The following is a 15,580-nucleotide window of genomic DNA, read 5'->3' as shown; positions in this document are numbered from 1 at the left end:
TTTTCTATGTCCAAAGGTGGTCAATTTTACTTATTGCGAGTGTATACTGTATTTTCCTTTGGAAAGCAGCTACTGACTGAGGGTATTTAGTGCAACATAAAATACTTGATTTAAGTTTTGAATGTGCTGCTTATCTTGCTGTGTACCCTTTGACATAATAATATCTTCCACTAACAGGGTCCTTTCATAGGTCATGTTGCACATAAACAGCAATTTTTTAAAGTCTGCAAAATCAATTTCCCTTTGGCTTGACAAATCCGCAGTTCATTTTGAATGTGTGTGACAAAGCACAATCCAGCTGCAAACTCATTTTTGCCTCTTTCCCATTGGAATGTCAAAAGTTGCTTTGAAGACCTCAGTCTCAAAATCACCCGTGAAAATCTGTGTAAGACTGTAAATGGTCCCTATGGATCTCAGTGGATTTTGTATCCTCTGTGCCTAGAGCTCTTGTCATTAATTGATGGGTGAGATGACACCAGAAGAAAATAATTTCTGCATGAGCATGCATCACTGCTTCTCTTAGCCTTGTGTACTTCCCATGATCTTTAGATTACAAGACAGTGATGTTCAGTGTTAGAAACTTTATTAGAGAATCATTTAGGCTGGAAAATCCCTCCCAGATCATCAGGATCAGCCTGTGCCTGATCCCCGCCCTGTCCCCAGCCCAGAGCTCCGAATGCCACCTCCAGGTGCCACCTGCAGGGCTGGGCACTCCAAGCCCCCCCTGGGCAGTGCCAGGGCAGCTCCTGAGTCCCCTTTCCATGGGGAAATTCCTGCAGTGCCCACCCTGAGCTGCCGTGGCCCAGCCTGAGGCCGTTCCCTCTGCTCCTGTCCCCGTTCCCCCTGGCTGCGCCCTCCTGGCAGGAGCTGTCCAGAGCCACAAGGCCCCCCCTGAGCCTCCTTTTCTCCACCTGAGCCCCTTCCCGGCTCCCTCAGCCTCTCCTGGGGCTGCATTCCCTTCCCAGCTCCGTTCCTGGACACTCTCCAGCCTCTCAGGGCCCTGCCTGAGCTGAGGGGCCCGAGCTGGACCCAGCCCTGGAGACAGAGCCTGGGCAGGGCCAGCACAGGGACAGTCACTGCCCTGTGCTCCTGGTACAGCCCTGGGCCCTCCTGGCCACCTAGCCCCCCTGGCTGGTGTGCAGCCTGTGCCAGCTTCCCCGTCCCCCTGCCCAGCCTGGATTGCCAGGGGTTGTTGTCACCCAAGGGCAGGGCCTGGCACTTGCCCTTGTTGGCCCTCAGAGCCATGGCTGTGGCCCACGGTCCAGCCTGTGCAGAGCCCTCAGTGCTGCAGAGCCCTCCTGCCCTCCGGCAGATCCACACTGCCACCCACCCTGGTGTCACCTATGAACCTGCTGGCAGAGCACTCGGTCCCCTGGCACAGGTTTTGAACAGGATGGCCCAGCACTGCTCCCTGGAGACACTGCTGGTGACCAGCTGGGTCAGCACTGTCCCAGCACTGTCCCCACTGTCCCAGCACTGTCCTAGCACTGTCCTAGCACTGTCCCCATTGTCCCAGCACTGTCCCAGCACTGTCACCAGTGGGGCAGCACTGTCCCAGCACTCTCCTCACTTTCCCAGCATTGTCACCAGTGGGGCAGTGCTGTCCCCATGGTCCCAGCACTGTCCTAGCACTGTCCTAGCACTGTCCCCACTGTCCCAGCACTGTCACCAGTGGGGCAGCACTGTCCCAGCACTCTCCTCACTTTCCCAGCATTGTCACCAGTGGGGCAGTGCTGTCCCCACGGTCCCAGCACTGTCCTAGCACTGTCCTAGCACTGTCCCCACTGTCCCAGCACTGTCACCAGTGGGGCAGCACTGTCCCCATTGTCCCAGCACTGTCACCAGTGGGGCAGCACTGCCCCAGCACTCTCCTCACTTTCCCAGCACTGTCACCAGTGGGGCAGTGCTGTCCCCACTGTCCCAGATCTGCTCCAGCACTGTCATCAGTGGGTCAGCACTGTCCCAGCACTGTCCCAGCACTGTCCCCACTGCCCCTGGGCCAGGCCACCAGCCAGTCCTTCTCCCAGAGCAGATGCCCCTCTGCAGGCCCCGGGATGCAGCTTTTCCAGGAGATGCGGTGGGAGTCCAGGTGACACATCCACACCTTCCCCTCACCTGCCAGGTAGATCACCTGGTCACAAGAGGAGAGCAGGTTGGAGCTGCCTTTCCTACACCCCTGCTGGCTGCGTGTGGGGATTTGTGAAGGAGTTTTGAATGAGTTAGAGATGAGACCTCTGAGTTTTTTAGATGATGTGGTTTATTTTTCTTACCTTTTACATAGACATGAAAGGTGAATTCTGCTCACATCCTCACCACATGGCTCAGAAGGTCACAAGACCTCTAGTTAAAAGACATTTTAAGGATTTATTGACCTGCCAACAAGGATATTTATGCTTTTGAACCAATCTTTAAATATTTTGTCCTATGGACCCATACTACCGTGCACGTTTTCTTAGCCAATCATGTCAATGGCACACAAACCTAAAGTGCTGCATTCTCATCTCCTTGTTTACCTCTGCAACTCCTTTTATTTTTTCTATATCTTAAACTCTAAAACTCTAAACTTTCCTTTACTTAGTTCAATGTGTCTCTGCTTTAAACTATAAATCCACATTCTTGCTTTTAGCACCTGAGTGTGGGAGCCTTTCCCAAGGTCTCAGATCAAATCCTGGGTTTAATTCTAAGTCTTGGCTTACAAGCCCAGGGTTCTGAGAATTCCCTGCATTTCAGTTTTCAACAGCTGGGTCTGGCTCTGTGCTTGTCCTGTATGTGTGATTAGACTGTCTGGTGAACCTGTTACAAACTTCTGTTTAGCAATTTTTATTTGAATGATGAATATTCTCTGCCTTTGGAATCAGACTCTGCATGAAAACACTGACACAATTCGCTTTATGATTTAACCCAGTACATTTACAGATTGTTTAGAAAGCAAAGTAAGGATGGGAAATATTGGGGTTTTCCCACTAAGAACTAATTCAATTGAAAAATACTGCTTTTTGTATTGTTAAAACCACTGCTTTTCAATATTCATAATACTAAAGTATGAGAGAAAACACAGTCTTCAATTATGCAGTCAGTAGAAGGAACATCAAAGCTTGGGAATGTTGAAAGGGAGAAACAACATTCTTGACATTTGTAAGTTCTTTTTCATGTTGCTGTTTAACCGAGCTCTTCATTAATGGTCATTCTCCCAAATAATGTAGAAAACAGAAGGCTGTGCAGCAAATTTGACACAAAAATTGTGGTTCTGACTCTCAGAAGATTAAGTTAGAGTTATCCAGTGTCCACCTGAAATGAGTAGAAAAACTGAAGGTTGCAAACCAGACCTTATACCATGGAATCACCTGTTTTGTAACTTGGTGCAATTATTCATGCTAGAGACAGTACTAAACTTGCAATGTCATGAAGTTCAGATTTGGCTAAACCAAATTTTATTTATTTCCCCTGTGTGTTTTGTCGTGATTGTGAGATATTTTTTTTTTGAAGAGCGCCTTTTATTCCCCACTGGTTCCTGGAGTTGTTTGTTTTGTAGGCTGGACATGAACAGTCAGTGAATCAGTTCTGGGAGTGAATGACATTGGTGGGGCTTTTTGTTTTCTGCTCAGTCATTCCTTGGCTTCCCTGCTGCAGACACTGTGACGTGTGTAATTTACAATACTCCTACGTGGAGCATGAGCAGAGTGGCAGATGAAATCCAGTGTTGGTTAATACCAAGGGATGCACACGAGGCAAAACAGTGTGAGCTCTGCACCTGGAAGGACTGGCTCAGGACTGAGGATGAGAACAGGTCCTTTCCTGAAGTGATCTGGGTGCTCAGCAGGAGCCAGGAAGGTGAAGAAAACATCAGGAATTGTATGGAAAGGAGCAGGAGAGACTACTATGGTACCACAGTACAAATGCGGAATTTGTACAGATATTGAAGGGTATGTACAGTCCTGATTGAGGTGAGAGAGTGAGAGCTGGAAAAGTTTGGGAGTTTGAAATCAGGGATGGGGCGAGGCATGAAATAACTTCTGTGCATGTGAAGTTTAGAGAAGAGAGGGCTGGAGAGTGGATGAGAACATTCTGTAAAAGGCTGGATGGGTAAAAGGGAAGGATAGCAGCACTGGTGAAAACAGTGGTGTGGGTAAAGGGTTGGACTCAGTGCTCTAACAGGTCCTTTCCAACCCTACTGATTCTACAATCCAAGACTTTCTGCCTTTTCTGTTGTAAGATGTGGCACTTCAGATGGTTTTCATGGAGCCAGGTTTTAGAATGAGCCGGAGTTTGTGGCTCTTTGGGCCGTCACTAGAAGCTCAGTGAGGTTCTGCTGAGGAACACCCCAAAGGGAACAGACTTACCTGGGTTCCAGAGTAGAAAGTTACCTGCAAGCAGGGGTTGTTTGAGGTTACCAGACTGACACAGTAGAACAAGACCAGCATCTGAAATCAGCTGGGCATCGTGGGGGAATATTAGGAGGTACAAGTCACCTGTGTGTCTTCTGTCCTCACTAGTCCCTGAGGTCTTCTGGCCATTTTGTGTTTTGCTGTTGTTTTTTAAATTTTATCTGTTAGTTTATTTAGTTATTTTATTTTGGGGATCTTTGGGGTTTGCTGCTGATTGTTTTATTTTGTTTACCCAGGGTATGAGGCCTTAGCTCTTCTCCCATCTCCCAGCTGTGGCCGGGATGCACTGGGACAAACTGGGTAACAGACTCACAGCAAAGGCCTGTGCTCACACACTCCCTCAAAACCAGCCATGGAGGACATGCAGTTATCTTCTGTGGAGAGTTCTGGCCACAGCATTTCAGCATGGCTGTCCCCATGCAATGATAACTTTAGAAAGTGAGAAGTATGCAAAGCCCTGGACAGCCCTCACATGATGTACATTGGCTTTAACTCTCTTTAGATAAGCACCTAGGGGAGCACTGCCTGTGCTGGTCCTGAATTGTGAATGAAACCCTTCTCTAAATCAGGATGGTTCAGTTTCTCATGCCTTTCAGCAGGTGTTTTTTAACTTACTGATTTTATTGCTATTATTTCCACTTATTTTACAGTTAACTGCTTTGATGATGTCAAGCAAGCTGTGCTGCTTTCCCTGTTGTTTAATTTGTCTGCTTGGTTAAAAATTAATCTCTACCTATCTTAAAAATATTGTTTCTGTTCTCTTCGAGAAAACGTGCATTTTAGTTGTTTATTTTAACAGCATGATAAAGATAAAAAGAAACATGAAAGTGAAAGTACAGAGAGTTAAATAAGGCACCCCATGTGCACAGCTTGGGGCCTGTATGGATGATAATATTCACAGTAGGGAGAAATAGAGTAGGTTCTGTCTTTTACGTGTCATTTCTCATCTGAAGGATGTGAGGGATGGCTCATGGCTTGCTGGAGCTGAAGTGCTCTGTCACCATTAATTGGCTGTTGCACACCTTATTCTTTTCCCAATTTATAAAAATAGTACAGCCATACTAACAGATTCTAACATAGGAATGGACTTCAGCAGTTTCTTCTCCCTCTGTTTATATACCTCTATAAAACTGGTTCTGATTTCTGCTTTAATCAGTGACAAATGCACACAGAAGTTCTTTAGATCTGCTCCCACGTCTGCCTTATAATATGGAAAAGTCCCTACAGACCTGTGAATGTGAGTGGTCTCATCCTACCAGGTATCCTGCTAACCCCTTGTTCTAGCTTTGCCACGAGTAGTCGTGGAGCTGAGCTGCAGCTGCAGGGAGCCCCATCTCCTTGGGAGAGAATTCCTCTCCTCTCCAAGTCTGTCACACAGCCAGTGTCAAAACAAGCAGAGAGACTGGAAACGTGGGAGAGGAACCTCCTGCCAAAATACTCACCAATCATCTCAAATCTTGCTGCAGAAATCCTACAGATGTTACAGCAGTTAAGCAACAGCAGTGTAATCTACACAGCACCCACACAAACCCTGGCACTAGATAAAAACAATTTACATGGAGAATTATTTCTTCCACCTGTGGCTGTTGGAACTTGTGAATTTCCCTGGTTTATTTTTGTACAATTCTTTGAGACATGTTGTTGCTTTTTTTTTTTTTTTTCATTCCTTATCTTTTTATTTACATCTCTTCTGCGCAGAATCAGTGCACAGTGCCAGCATTAGTAAGATATCATGCACTGATTCTTAAAGAAAAAACACCTTGTGGTGTTTCTTTACCAAAACTGCTCTCCCTGCAGGCCCTCATACTTGTTAACACTCACAAGGTATGAAGGTGCTTTCTGTGACCTGAGGAAATTTGATTTTAAAATATCTGAACAGTTCTATGGATGAAGCCAGCTTAGCAAAATAATTCCATTTTTGTTAACAGTTAATAAAGTAAGAAGTATTTGCATAAACATAGGAAACATAGGGATTTCTTCTCTCCTGTGAATGTAATACAACTTGATGAAAAGTCGTTAATTCCAAAACCAGTCATTTTATTTTGAAATGGTTCTATCAAACATGAGCTTCAAGGAGACTGTTCTGACAAAAACTTAAATTCAAGATTTAAACTAATCTCTAGGGCATTTTTTATTTAACAATTCTACCAGATAGGTTGAAAGAACTCTGAGAATTTTGTGTTCCTCAGCTCAAGCTGGAGGATGATCTCCCCACACAGACAGTTAATATTAGACAAGAAGCAAGTACTTCCACCCAAACAAACGAGCTGTTCCCTAATGAACACAGCAGCTTTATTTCAAAAGCTCTGGCACACCATTTTAGCTGGTGCATTGTATTTCCAGCATGCCTCAAAGCTGCCTTCCTCCTCCTCCTCCTCCTCCAGCCCACTGACCACAAGGTCCCATTTCTCACCAGAACAAGGTGACCTGGTGGGACAGGCTGGCAGTGGGATGGGAGCTGTGGTTGGCACGAGGGCCTGGCTTCCTCAGTACAACCATTTGTTTTTTTGAGGCACGTGTGAGAGGCAGAGGATGAAAAAGATGCAGGGGATAAAAGAGTCTTTGGGGGAGTATCTCTGACAAATAATGATCTTCACATAGGAAAATCTGCCCTGGGCTAGTGAGAAGGACAGATAGGTTTAATCTCTCTAATTTTAGCGATTTAAAGGAGCGATTAAAATGACAGCTTGAAGTGCTACACAAAAATGAATTGCATATATATGACCCTTTTCAATTAACTGACTGCACACATCTCGGGTGCTAAATTACCTTTGGCTTGAGTTACTTACTTTCTTCTCTTTTCACAAAGAAGAAACCTTAATCTAAATTGCCTTCAGCTTTAGGCCAGAAAAACTGATCTGACTGCGGACTAGCCCATTTCTTGGCATCCTCTGGTTTTGCATAGCTCTCACAGTCTGCCTGCAGAAGCGAGCAGACCTTTCCAGCTGCAGCAGATTCTCGCTGAAGCCAGTGCAAGCCCCGCTCTGTTCATTTGCTGCAGGGGCTGAATGCCAGTGGTGTCATCCTTCAGAGCAATGCAGAACACCTGGGCGCTCCAAAGTGCCCGCTGGTGCTGCTGCCATGTGCTGCCCCTGCCAGCTCTGCCCTTTGGACAAGGCCTTTACTGCAGCCTGCCTCTGTGTCACTGCCTAGGGAGGGAGAGAGTTCCTTTCTGAATCTAAAACTGTGTAAAAAAAGGTAGTTATAGGCTACATTTCACCGGTTTTTAGTGCAGTAGCTACGTGCATAACCCGTGCATCAGTGAAAGAGGAGATGTACAAAGGGAAGTGTGTAATCCTTTTGCACTGTAAATGTCTGATTTATTTTGAGCTGGCTATTACTCTATTCTTGATCACTGCCTGGGGTGAAACATGGTAGGCCATTTCAATAGTTTCTGGGATGTAGAGCTGCCAAACCTCAATTTTGGAGCAGCTGAGTGTGGTTGAAGATAAGCAGTGTGGAAATACTTTTGTGAAAGTGTCAAATTCAGTAGCCACTGGAATGAGTGTGGAAAATTCTCCTGTCTCAGAGGTGCTCTAGGAGTTTGTCAGCTGTAACATAACCCAACTGTAACAGCAATAGCAAATAGAAATGGACCTTTGTAAATTGCAGCTGTGGTTTCCAGAATGACAAATCTCTAGAAAGCCATATAAGCACTGAGGTTGAGCCAGATGAGTCCTGTGAGCTCTCAGGCTGACACACTTTAGCCCTGCTTGATTACTCTCACAATATTAAGAGGGGATGAAAATTAGCTGGAAGTAGTAATTCACATTCCATAAAGATCCAGAGTGGGTCTTGTGTGGGTCTTTCCATTCTGACAAATCTGGCACGGCCTGATTAAGGCTGTTTATTTTAAAACATCAAAATTATCATGAGAAAGTTTCAAGGAAGTTTTCAGGGGAGAGCTGCTTGGCTTATTTTGGGTTGTGACCAGCGGAGCTGTTCCGCAGTCATTTGAACAACACGCCAGCTCCCAGCGCGACAATATTTTTGTTTTGTTTGTTCTGGCAGAGGCACTAATTGGAGTAATGGAACGACAGAGCTGGTGCCAAGCGATGGCAGGGAGCTCAGGCCTCACGCGTGCAGGGAGGGGACGCGGTGGCTGCTCTGCTGCTGCCAGGTGCACTCAGCCCTCAGCTCGGGGCTCAGACCTGCAGGGACAGCACAGCATGGGCAGGCGCTCCCAGGGGGATCCTGCTGGCCCCCGCCATGGAAAACTGTGTGCAGACACACTCGATGCTTTCAGCAGATGCGGGGTTCCCTTGGCTGCCACTGTCTTGCACACACGTGTAGTTCTGCTTTCAAGGGTATCAGCTGTCGTGTTCGGGGGGAATTTTCCTCATTCTGAGCACAGGAATAATAAAGTGGCATCACACCTTCACGTTTCCTGAGATGGAGATTCTGGTGCACGCAGCTGAGTTACTATGGGATTTGGCAAAGATTAGAATTAAGCGAGGTTTTTTTAAGGGAAATATTTGCTTTCTTTTTTCCATTGTGAGAGGACAGGCTGGGAGAGATTTCCTTGCTGTGTTACGTGGAAGGCAAGCAAACAATATCTGATGTGATTTCGAGCTGGCTTCTACACTGTGTGGCTGGCTGGGTTATCCAGCCCTGTGCTGTGCTAAATGCCTCAAATTGCATCAGTGGCTACATGCTGACCTTTGGAAAGGTATATATTTCTTCCTGAATTTGTCTGAAAGTATCCATGTCTGAAGCAAAACTGGAAAATGTGTGTCATTTTGTAGTTGATTCTCAGTGTGGTGTCACAAACATTGCTGGTTATAACAGTAATTCTGCACTCCAGTAATAATCTGGGCTATAACATTTCGGTCCTCTACTGGGAAAGCTTTGTGGAACTTCCTTCTTCTGACTCCAGACATGAAAGAAAACAATTTTGGTGGTAATATCCCAAGTAAAAATTAAGATAAGGCTTTCTAAGCAGTTGGTAGAAGACTGTAATTTTATCTGTTCTTCCTCAGGTTATGGTGAAACTCCAGGTTTGAGTCTAGGGGCACCTCATCTGCTGTCAGAGAGACAGGATGCCATCAAATTGTGTGCCCTGCTTATCAATCCTGCTTGTGTTCTGACTCTCCCAGTGCCACTCTTCTGTCAGGAATTTAACATGTTTAATTCCCAGAAAATCAAGATGTAGGATCTGTTAACCTTCCCTGGTCCTTTACACAGGACAGCCAAGTCCTTTTCCTTGTCATTTTTGTGTAACTAATGGCTCTAGGCAGGAACTGGGGAAGTGAGCACTTGTTCCCTCTTGGGAGCACATTTTAATGAGTTTCCCAGACCCATTTCTGCAGATTCACAGAGGTTTGAGAGGCACTGAGGCCTGCACGTTGAACTTCCTTGAAGTTCCCATCTCATTTAAAAAAACTCTGTGTGGGAAATGTTCACTGTGTTACTCCACAGCTGACACTGTTCTCCACTGAAAACGGCTGTGTGACCAAAAAATGTCAGTTTAGCCCCGAGCAGTGTCCCTTTGTGAGGCTGCAGGGTTGTCACCAAAGCAGAGTGACCAGGCTGGGCCTGCTGTGGGCTCTGTGAGGGGTTGGGGTCATCAGGGGCTGTCCATGCCCTGGCAGGGGGCAAATGGGACCCCTGTTCTGGGCCGCTTCATTCACAAATTTTAACAAAAATTTTTGCTTTGCAATTTTAGATAATTGGCTACACAGTTGATTCTTATTTGCGTTTTGCTTAGGCAATGGCTTGAAAATTAAAGTGTTGCTTCAAAACTGATCCCTGCTCTGGGAATTAGGAAATAGGAGAAAATAATGATTTTTTTTTTCCCTGCCAGTTTGGCAGAAATTTGGGATCTCTTGCTTTTACTTATGTATTCCTCATTTTGATTTAAGATCTTGCTCCTCAGCTTGCTCTGAGGAGCTGGCTGCTCAGGAAATAAGTATTTTCACTGGACATTTCCTGAGTTACAGAGCTGAGAAACATTTGTTTCCTGACCTATTGGAGCAGATCCTGAGCAGCTGCAGTGGTGTGGGGAGAGAAGTTTGGGGAGCATTTTTTATGCCTTTTTTCTTTCATTTCATTCCCCCTGCACCCAAGTGTTGCATGCGTAGTTAATATTAGTTTAAGCTTCCAATATGACCCAGTCCTAAATGGTCTGAAAGCTGCTTGTGAGACAGACATGTTGTTCAGAGATTTTTTTTTTTTGTGACTAGTGTGCATCCTGCCAGCTTTTGTTTTTCATGACAGTCAACTCTCTGTTCACAGATGGTCTGAAAAATGATACATTTGGCTCCTTGCAATTATCGCCTCCTTTCCATTTAACCTTTATCCCACTGACATTATAAAAATATGAATAATCTCACAAACTACTTCCTTCAACTTTAATGAATTTAAGGTAAAAATTCCAAGAGCCATTTTATGCGATTTCCTCTTTTTATCTATACATTGTCACAACCACTATTTCAACTTTTTTTCTTTGTGGTACCGAGCACTTTAAGCATCTGAAAGCTTCCTTTGAATAGTTCTTGAAAAGACTGTGAACATTATGCAATAAGTATCTGCTGTACTCCTCTTCATATTGATGACAGAGCAAGTTAAAAGTGTAGATGAAATGTCATTAGGGAAATCAAGAGCAAGGGATCATTTGAGATGCAGAAAAACATCAATAGGTAAAAATTGCTTGTCTCCTCCCAGAAGGAGCACAGACAAATGTATAAATGTATAAGAAATATCAGCTGCAGTGTTGCCATTCTACTGTTCAAAGCAGATAATTCAAACATTATTGCAGTGAAAAAAAAGAAGTCTAAGGTGTACTAAAGGTTTTATATAATTGTATAGGGTTATATACAATATAATTGTTAAGGGCTGCTCAGAAAGGCTCTTCTTTGTCAGTTGTTCCCTATAGATTTTTATGTAAGTTGTAGGAAAAAAAAAAAGTGCTGTCACATTGCACATTTTCCATGGTATTCAGAAACCTGAGAGCACAATTGGCAGCAGCAGCCTTTGAAATTCAGGATCTGCTCCTTCCTACAGATACATCTACAAACAAAGGCACAAGATTTGGCTGGTTTTATCTAAGACTCCACCAGGAAAATTGGGCTTGTGAGTTTACCTATGGATGCACGAAAAAACACTTCTTGTGTGCAAAAAAAAGTGATTTTGAAGATGTATACAAGTGGCTTTGGTTATGACATTGACCCTTTGTTGTCTCTCTTTGCTGGTGCTGGAAGAAGAAAAGGACAGAATGTTCTTGTATTGCTGCTGCTGAGTTTTAGCTTAACCAAATACAGTGCATTTTTGTATTTTACTTTAAGATGAGCTACTGATTTTTAATAATAAATTGTGTCATTCATAACAGTAAGCATGTTCTCAATGTTTAGCAATTTTTAAATGTATTTTTCTCAAGAGTGAGGTTGATTTGCTCTCCTGAGAGAATATTTCTATTAAAAAAACCCAGAAATCTCAAGAGTGTTTGCTAATTATAGCTGTAGCAGCAATCCTGTTTTTAAGAACTTTTGAAGGACAAATCTTCAAATTTGAATATTTCTGTGAGCTTAAAGGAATATTTTCATTCTTTGTGGTAGTCATGCTTTAAGCACATAATCTCAAAGATTATAATAATTCTCAGAGCAACCATAGTGTTATAATGAGGAGATAAAATACATTCTTGATCTTGAAGGTATTCTTTAGCCACTTACCTTTCTCTCCCAACCATTAAACTGAAATTATTTTGCTGGACTGATGTATTTTTAGACTTCTGGATTTAATCCAAGTTTATGGCATAATCTTGACACGACTGCTTTATCTCAATGCCGTGTTCTTTAAATTTCTCTGATTAGAAAAAACCTTTCTAAATCAAGGGTAATTTAAAAATAGTTTACCAACCTTTCCCTTAAATATTTTGCAGAAATTAAACGCAGTCACTAGGTCTCTATCTGTGTTACACTCTTGTACATCAGCTGGTCCATGTGAATCCCTGGGATTTACCTTAGTAAGACCATAATCCCTTGACTTGATTTGATAGTTAGATTGTATGTGTGGCAGAGGCTTTAGGCAGAAGAATCAAATACATACTTGGAATTATTTCTGACGTGGGTGGTTGCAACAGGGATTTTCAGTGGCATATTTCTTAGAACAAAATGATTTCATATGTTCCAAGGACCAGTGAAAGTGAAATTAAATGCCTGAAATGCATTGGACTCTGGATTGCTCCTGGTTCCTAGCAGTCAGTTCTGGTGCTGATTTAGTTGGTAACCCTTTGTGGAACAAACTCAAAGCCTGGCATAGTGAATGATTAAATATTCCTCTCCTATGAACACAAGACTGCTGCTAAATGTTACAGTTTGTGCTCTCAAGCCCCAAATTGCTTATATAAAACCCCACAGAATGGTTAAGGTTTGGAAAAAAGTCTAAGATCATTGAATAATAATAATAATAATAATAATAATAATAATAATAATAATAATAATAATAATAATAATAATAATAATAATAATAATAATAATAATAATAATAATAATAATAGTAGGACTGTATTATTGAGCAAATATGTTGTATTTTACACATATAATGGGATCACATCACCTTCATCCTTCTTTTCACCTCAGCTCATATGGTTTCCTTTTCCAGCTCTGCCATTATTCAGCTGGATAATGTGTGACAGCCCAATTTCATAAATTAAAAAATGGAGGAGGGCAGGATCAGTGGCAGTTTAGATTTCTTACCAATACTGAAATACTCACTTTCTGACATGTTTCTGTGCAAATGTGTGAAACCCATTTACTTGCTTGAGAATGCATGACCAATATACACTCATCCAAACTTTTTTAGGTATGTTGAGGTAAGAAAGATAAAATCCCTTTTTGGGGGCTTCTTGTGCATTGGGAAGCCTTTTCTTTTGTGCTGCATATATTGGAGAGGCTTTTCCAGTTTTAATATGTGGGTAAAATTGCTGTGCCCCAAGCCTGGGGTTTTTGGTGTTTGTTCTTTCTGCAGGTCAGAAAGCAGCACTGGTGTTTGCTGAGGTGTCAGGATCCAAGCCACGCTGAGTGGTGAAGCTGGCCTGCAACTCTGGGGTGCATCTGATGGATATTACCAGATGGAGATCAGATTATATTCTTTATTATTTCGATAATACCTCATGGATAATATCTGATGGATATTTTTATCTGATGGATATTATTGATTATTTGTCATGTGCCTGGTGGGCCCTGAATGTTCTCCTTCCATCAACATCCCTGGGACTCTGGGGTCTCCTTGAAGCCTGGAGTGTGATTTTCTCTAATTGCTGGGTGCTAACACACCTTCAGTGTGAGACTCCAGGGTGGTTCATTGAAACTGGAACATCAAATCAGCCTCTGAAATGAATTTTTTTGCTGGGAAAGACACCAGAAGCTTCATGCCTCCGAGCAACTTGCACTAGTTCTTGTGAACAGATTCCTCTTTGTGTAGATAAACCCTTAAAAGTGGATATTATTATTATACCATCAAAATTTTGGACAAGTTAATTACTATGGTCAGGAATCATGTGCTGTTTTATTAATCTCAGGCTAATCTTAGAAAGGTTTGGTTTGGAAGGAACCCCAATGACATCTTGTTCCAGCCCCCTGCCATGGGCAGGGACACCTATTAGATACAGAAATGTTGTAACTGGAGTGAGAGATTTTGACATCCTAACTGAAACAGAAAAGAAAATGTGCATGTTTAATTTCTTTAAAGTACATGGTGCAGGGTTTACTGTGATAAAACCTTTCCTCTGGGGTGAGGTGTATTTTAAAGGTGCAATACTGTAATTTATCTCTCTATCCAGCACATACTTTTAAAAATCTTTGGTAATAATGGTAGCTATAAAAGTATTCACTTTTTGATAAGGTGTTTAATGTGGAGATTTATTATTCAGCACCTATATTTTTAATCTTTGGTAACAGAGGAAGCTATAAAAATACCAGGTTTTTATTGAAGTGCACTAAAGAAAACATGTGCAGGTGAGACTGCATTTTTTGCATAACACAAGCCAAAGACAAGTGCATGAACAGAGTGATTAAATAATATTGAAAAAATAATTCAGTGAAACTAGCAATGCTGTCAGGTTAACTCTGTGTTTGACAGCCTGTGGTAAAAGTTCTGTATCACCATTATGTGAAGGTACTATTTGTGGCACCAGTGCATATTAATTTCAACAGATAATGGTGAAAAACATTTCTTGAAAGTAGCACTCACTGAGGCAGCTGCCCACTTAGATGATTAATAATTAGAAATACTGCTGGCATTTCTAATGTGGAAAGATTGCTTCCTTCAGGAGAGGAACAGATATTTACCATGGAGTGCTTCAGTTTGTTTCACCATTGGGTCTGGACGTGGGCAGGTCCACCCAGAATCCCAATTACATAATTTGTGATTGTTAGTGGGCACATCAAGATTTGTAGAGGTGTGGAGGGAGCTGGGGGGCTCTGGGGGTCTGGGGGGACCTGGCTCTGCACCAGTCCCTGGCAGGAAGGGTCAGCTCAGTTCTTCTCTCCATTTATTGGTTCAGCACATCAACATGAAGTGCAGAGAATGTGGATCTGGGTGAACGTGTGGCTCATTCTTTGCAGCAAGCTAATTACTGCTTAAAAATTGATGAAATTCTGAGGGCCATAAGGGTTTGCTGAAGTGATCTCTGGAGGCTTTAATTTTTTTTACTTCCCTCTTTTTATTTTTTTGTAGCTCACTGAAAACTGTCTCTGTAGGCTTCTCTCTCTTTTTCTCCCAGCTTACTGAAGTTCTTTTCCTTAATGTTACCTTGGTAAAGACTTTGCTGCTTTAATATATAATTTTCATTGTGACTTTCATTGCTGCAATTAAGTGGCTAATTGAACAGTTTATAATGTCTGTTCCTAATTGCTTCTGCAATAGGTTAACTGTGAAAGGCATAGAAAATTAACATACAAAATGTTGCCTGTGTTACCTTTTGCTGGAAAAAACCTCAGAGATTTTCTTTTTTTTTTTTTTTTTTTTTCTTTATGGGCAAAAAAACCTGCTTAAAATGCTTCAATATTAAACCATCTTTGATATTGAATCTTATATGCCATCTACAGCGTAATATGCCATAGTTTAAAAATGTCCATGAAATGTAAGTGTAGATAGAAAATACATTTGAGATTGAGGTCTAACCTGCAGTAAAATATGTGAGACTGCAGTTAAACATTTCCTGTCTTGCTTATCTTGCCAAAAATACAGAGCAGAGC

General features: G+C 42.8%; 1 protein-coding gene across 6 annotated transcripts in view; it reads left to right on the top strand.

Annotated features, from left to right (window-relative positions):
• RASGRF2 (Ras protein specific guanine nucleotide releasing factor 2) overlaps nt 1-15,580 on the top strand; it is a 128,285-nt gene that overhangs the window by 82,270 nt on the left and 30,435 nt on the right. The gene's annotated exons all lie outside the window — the stretch shown is intronic.

Source organism: Zonotrichia albicollis, chromosome Z, assembly GCF_047830755.1.
Source record: "Zonotrichia albicollis isolate bZonAlb1 chromosome Z, bZonAlb1.hap1, whole genome shotgun sequence".
In the NCBI taxonomy this organism is placed as follows: Eukaryota; Metazoa; Chordata; class Aves; order Passeriformes; family Passerellidae; genus Zonotrichia; species Zonotrichia albicollis.
The sequence above is the reverse complement of the archived record's forward strand: the minus strand, read 5'-3'. Positions and strand labels throughout refer to the sequence as shown.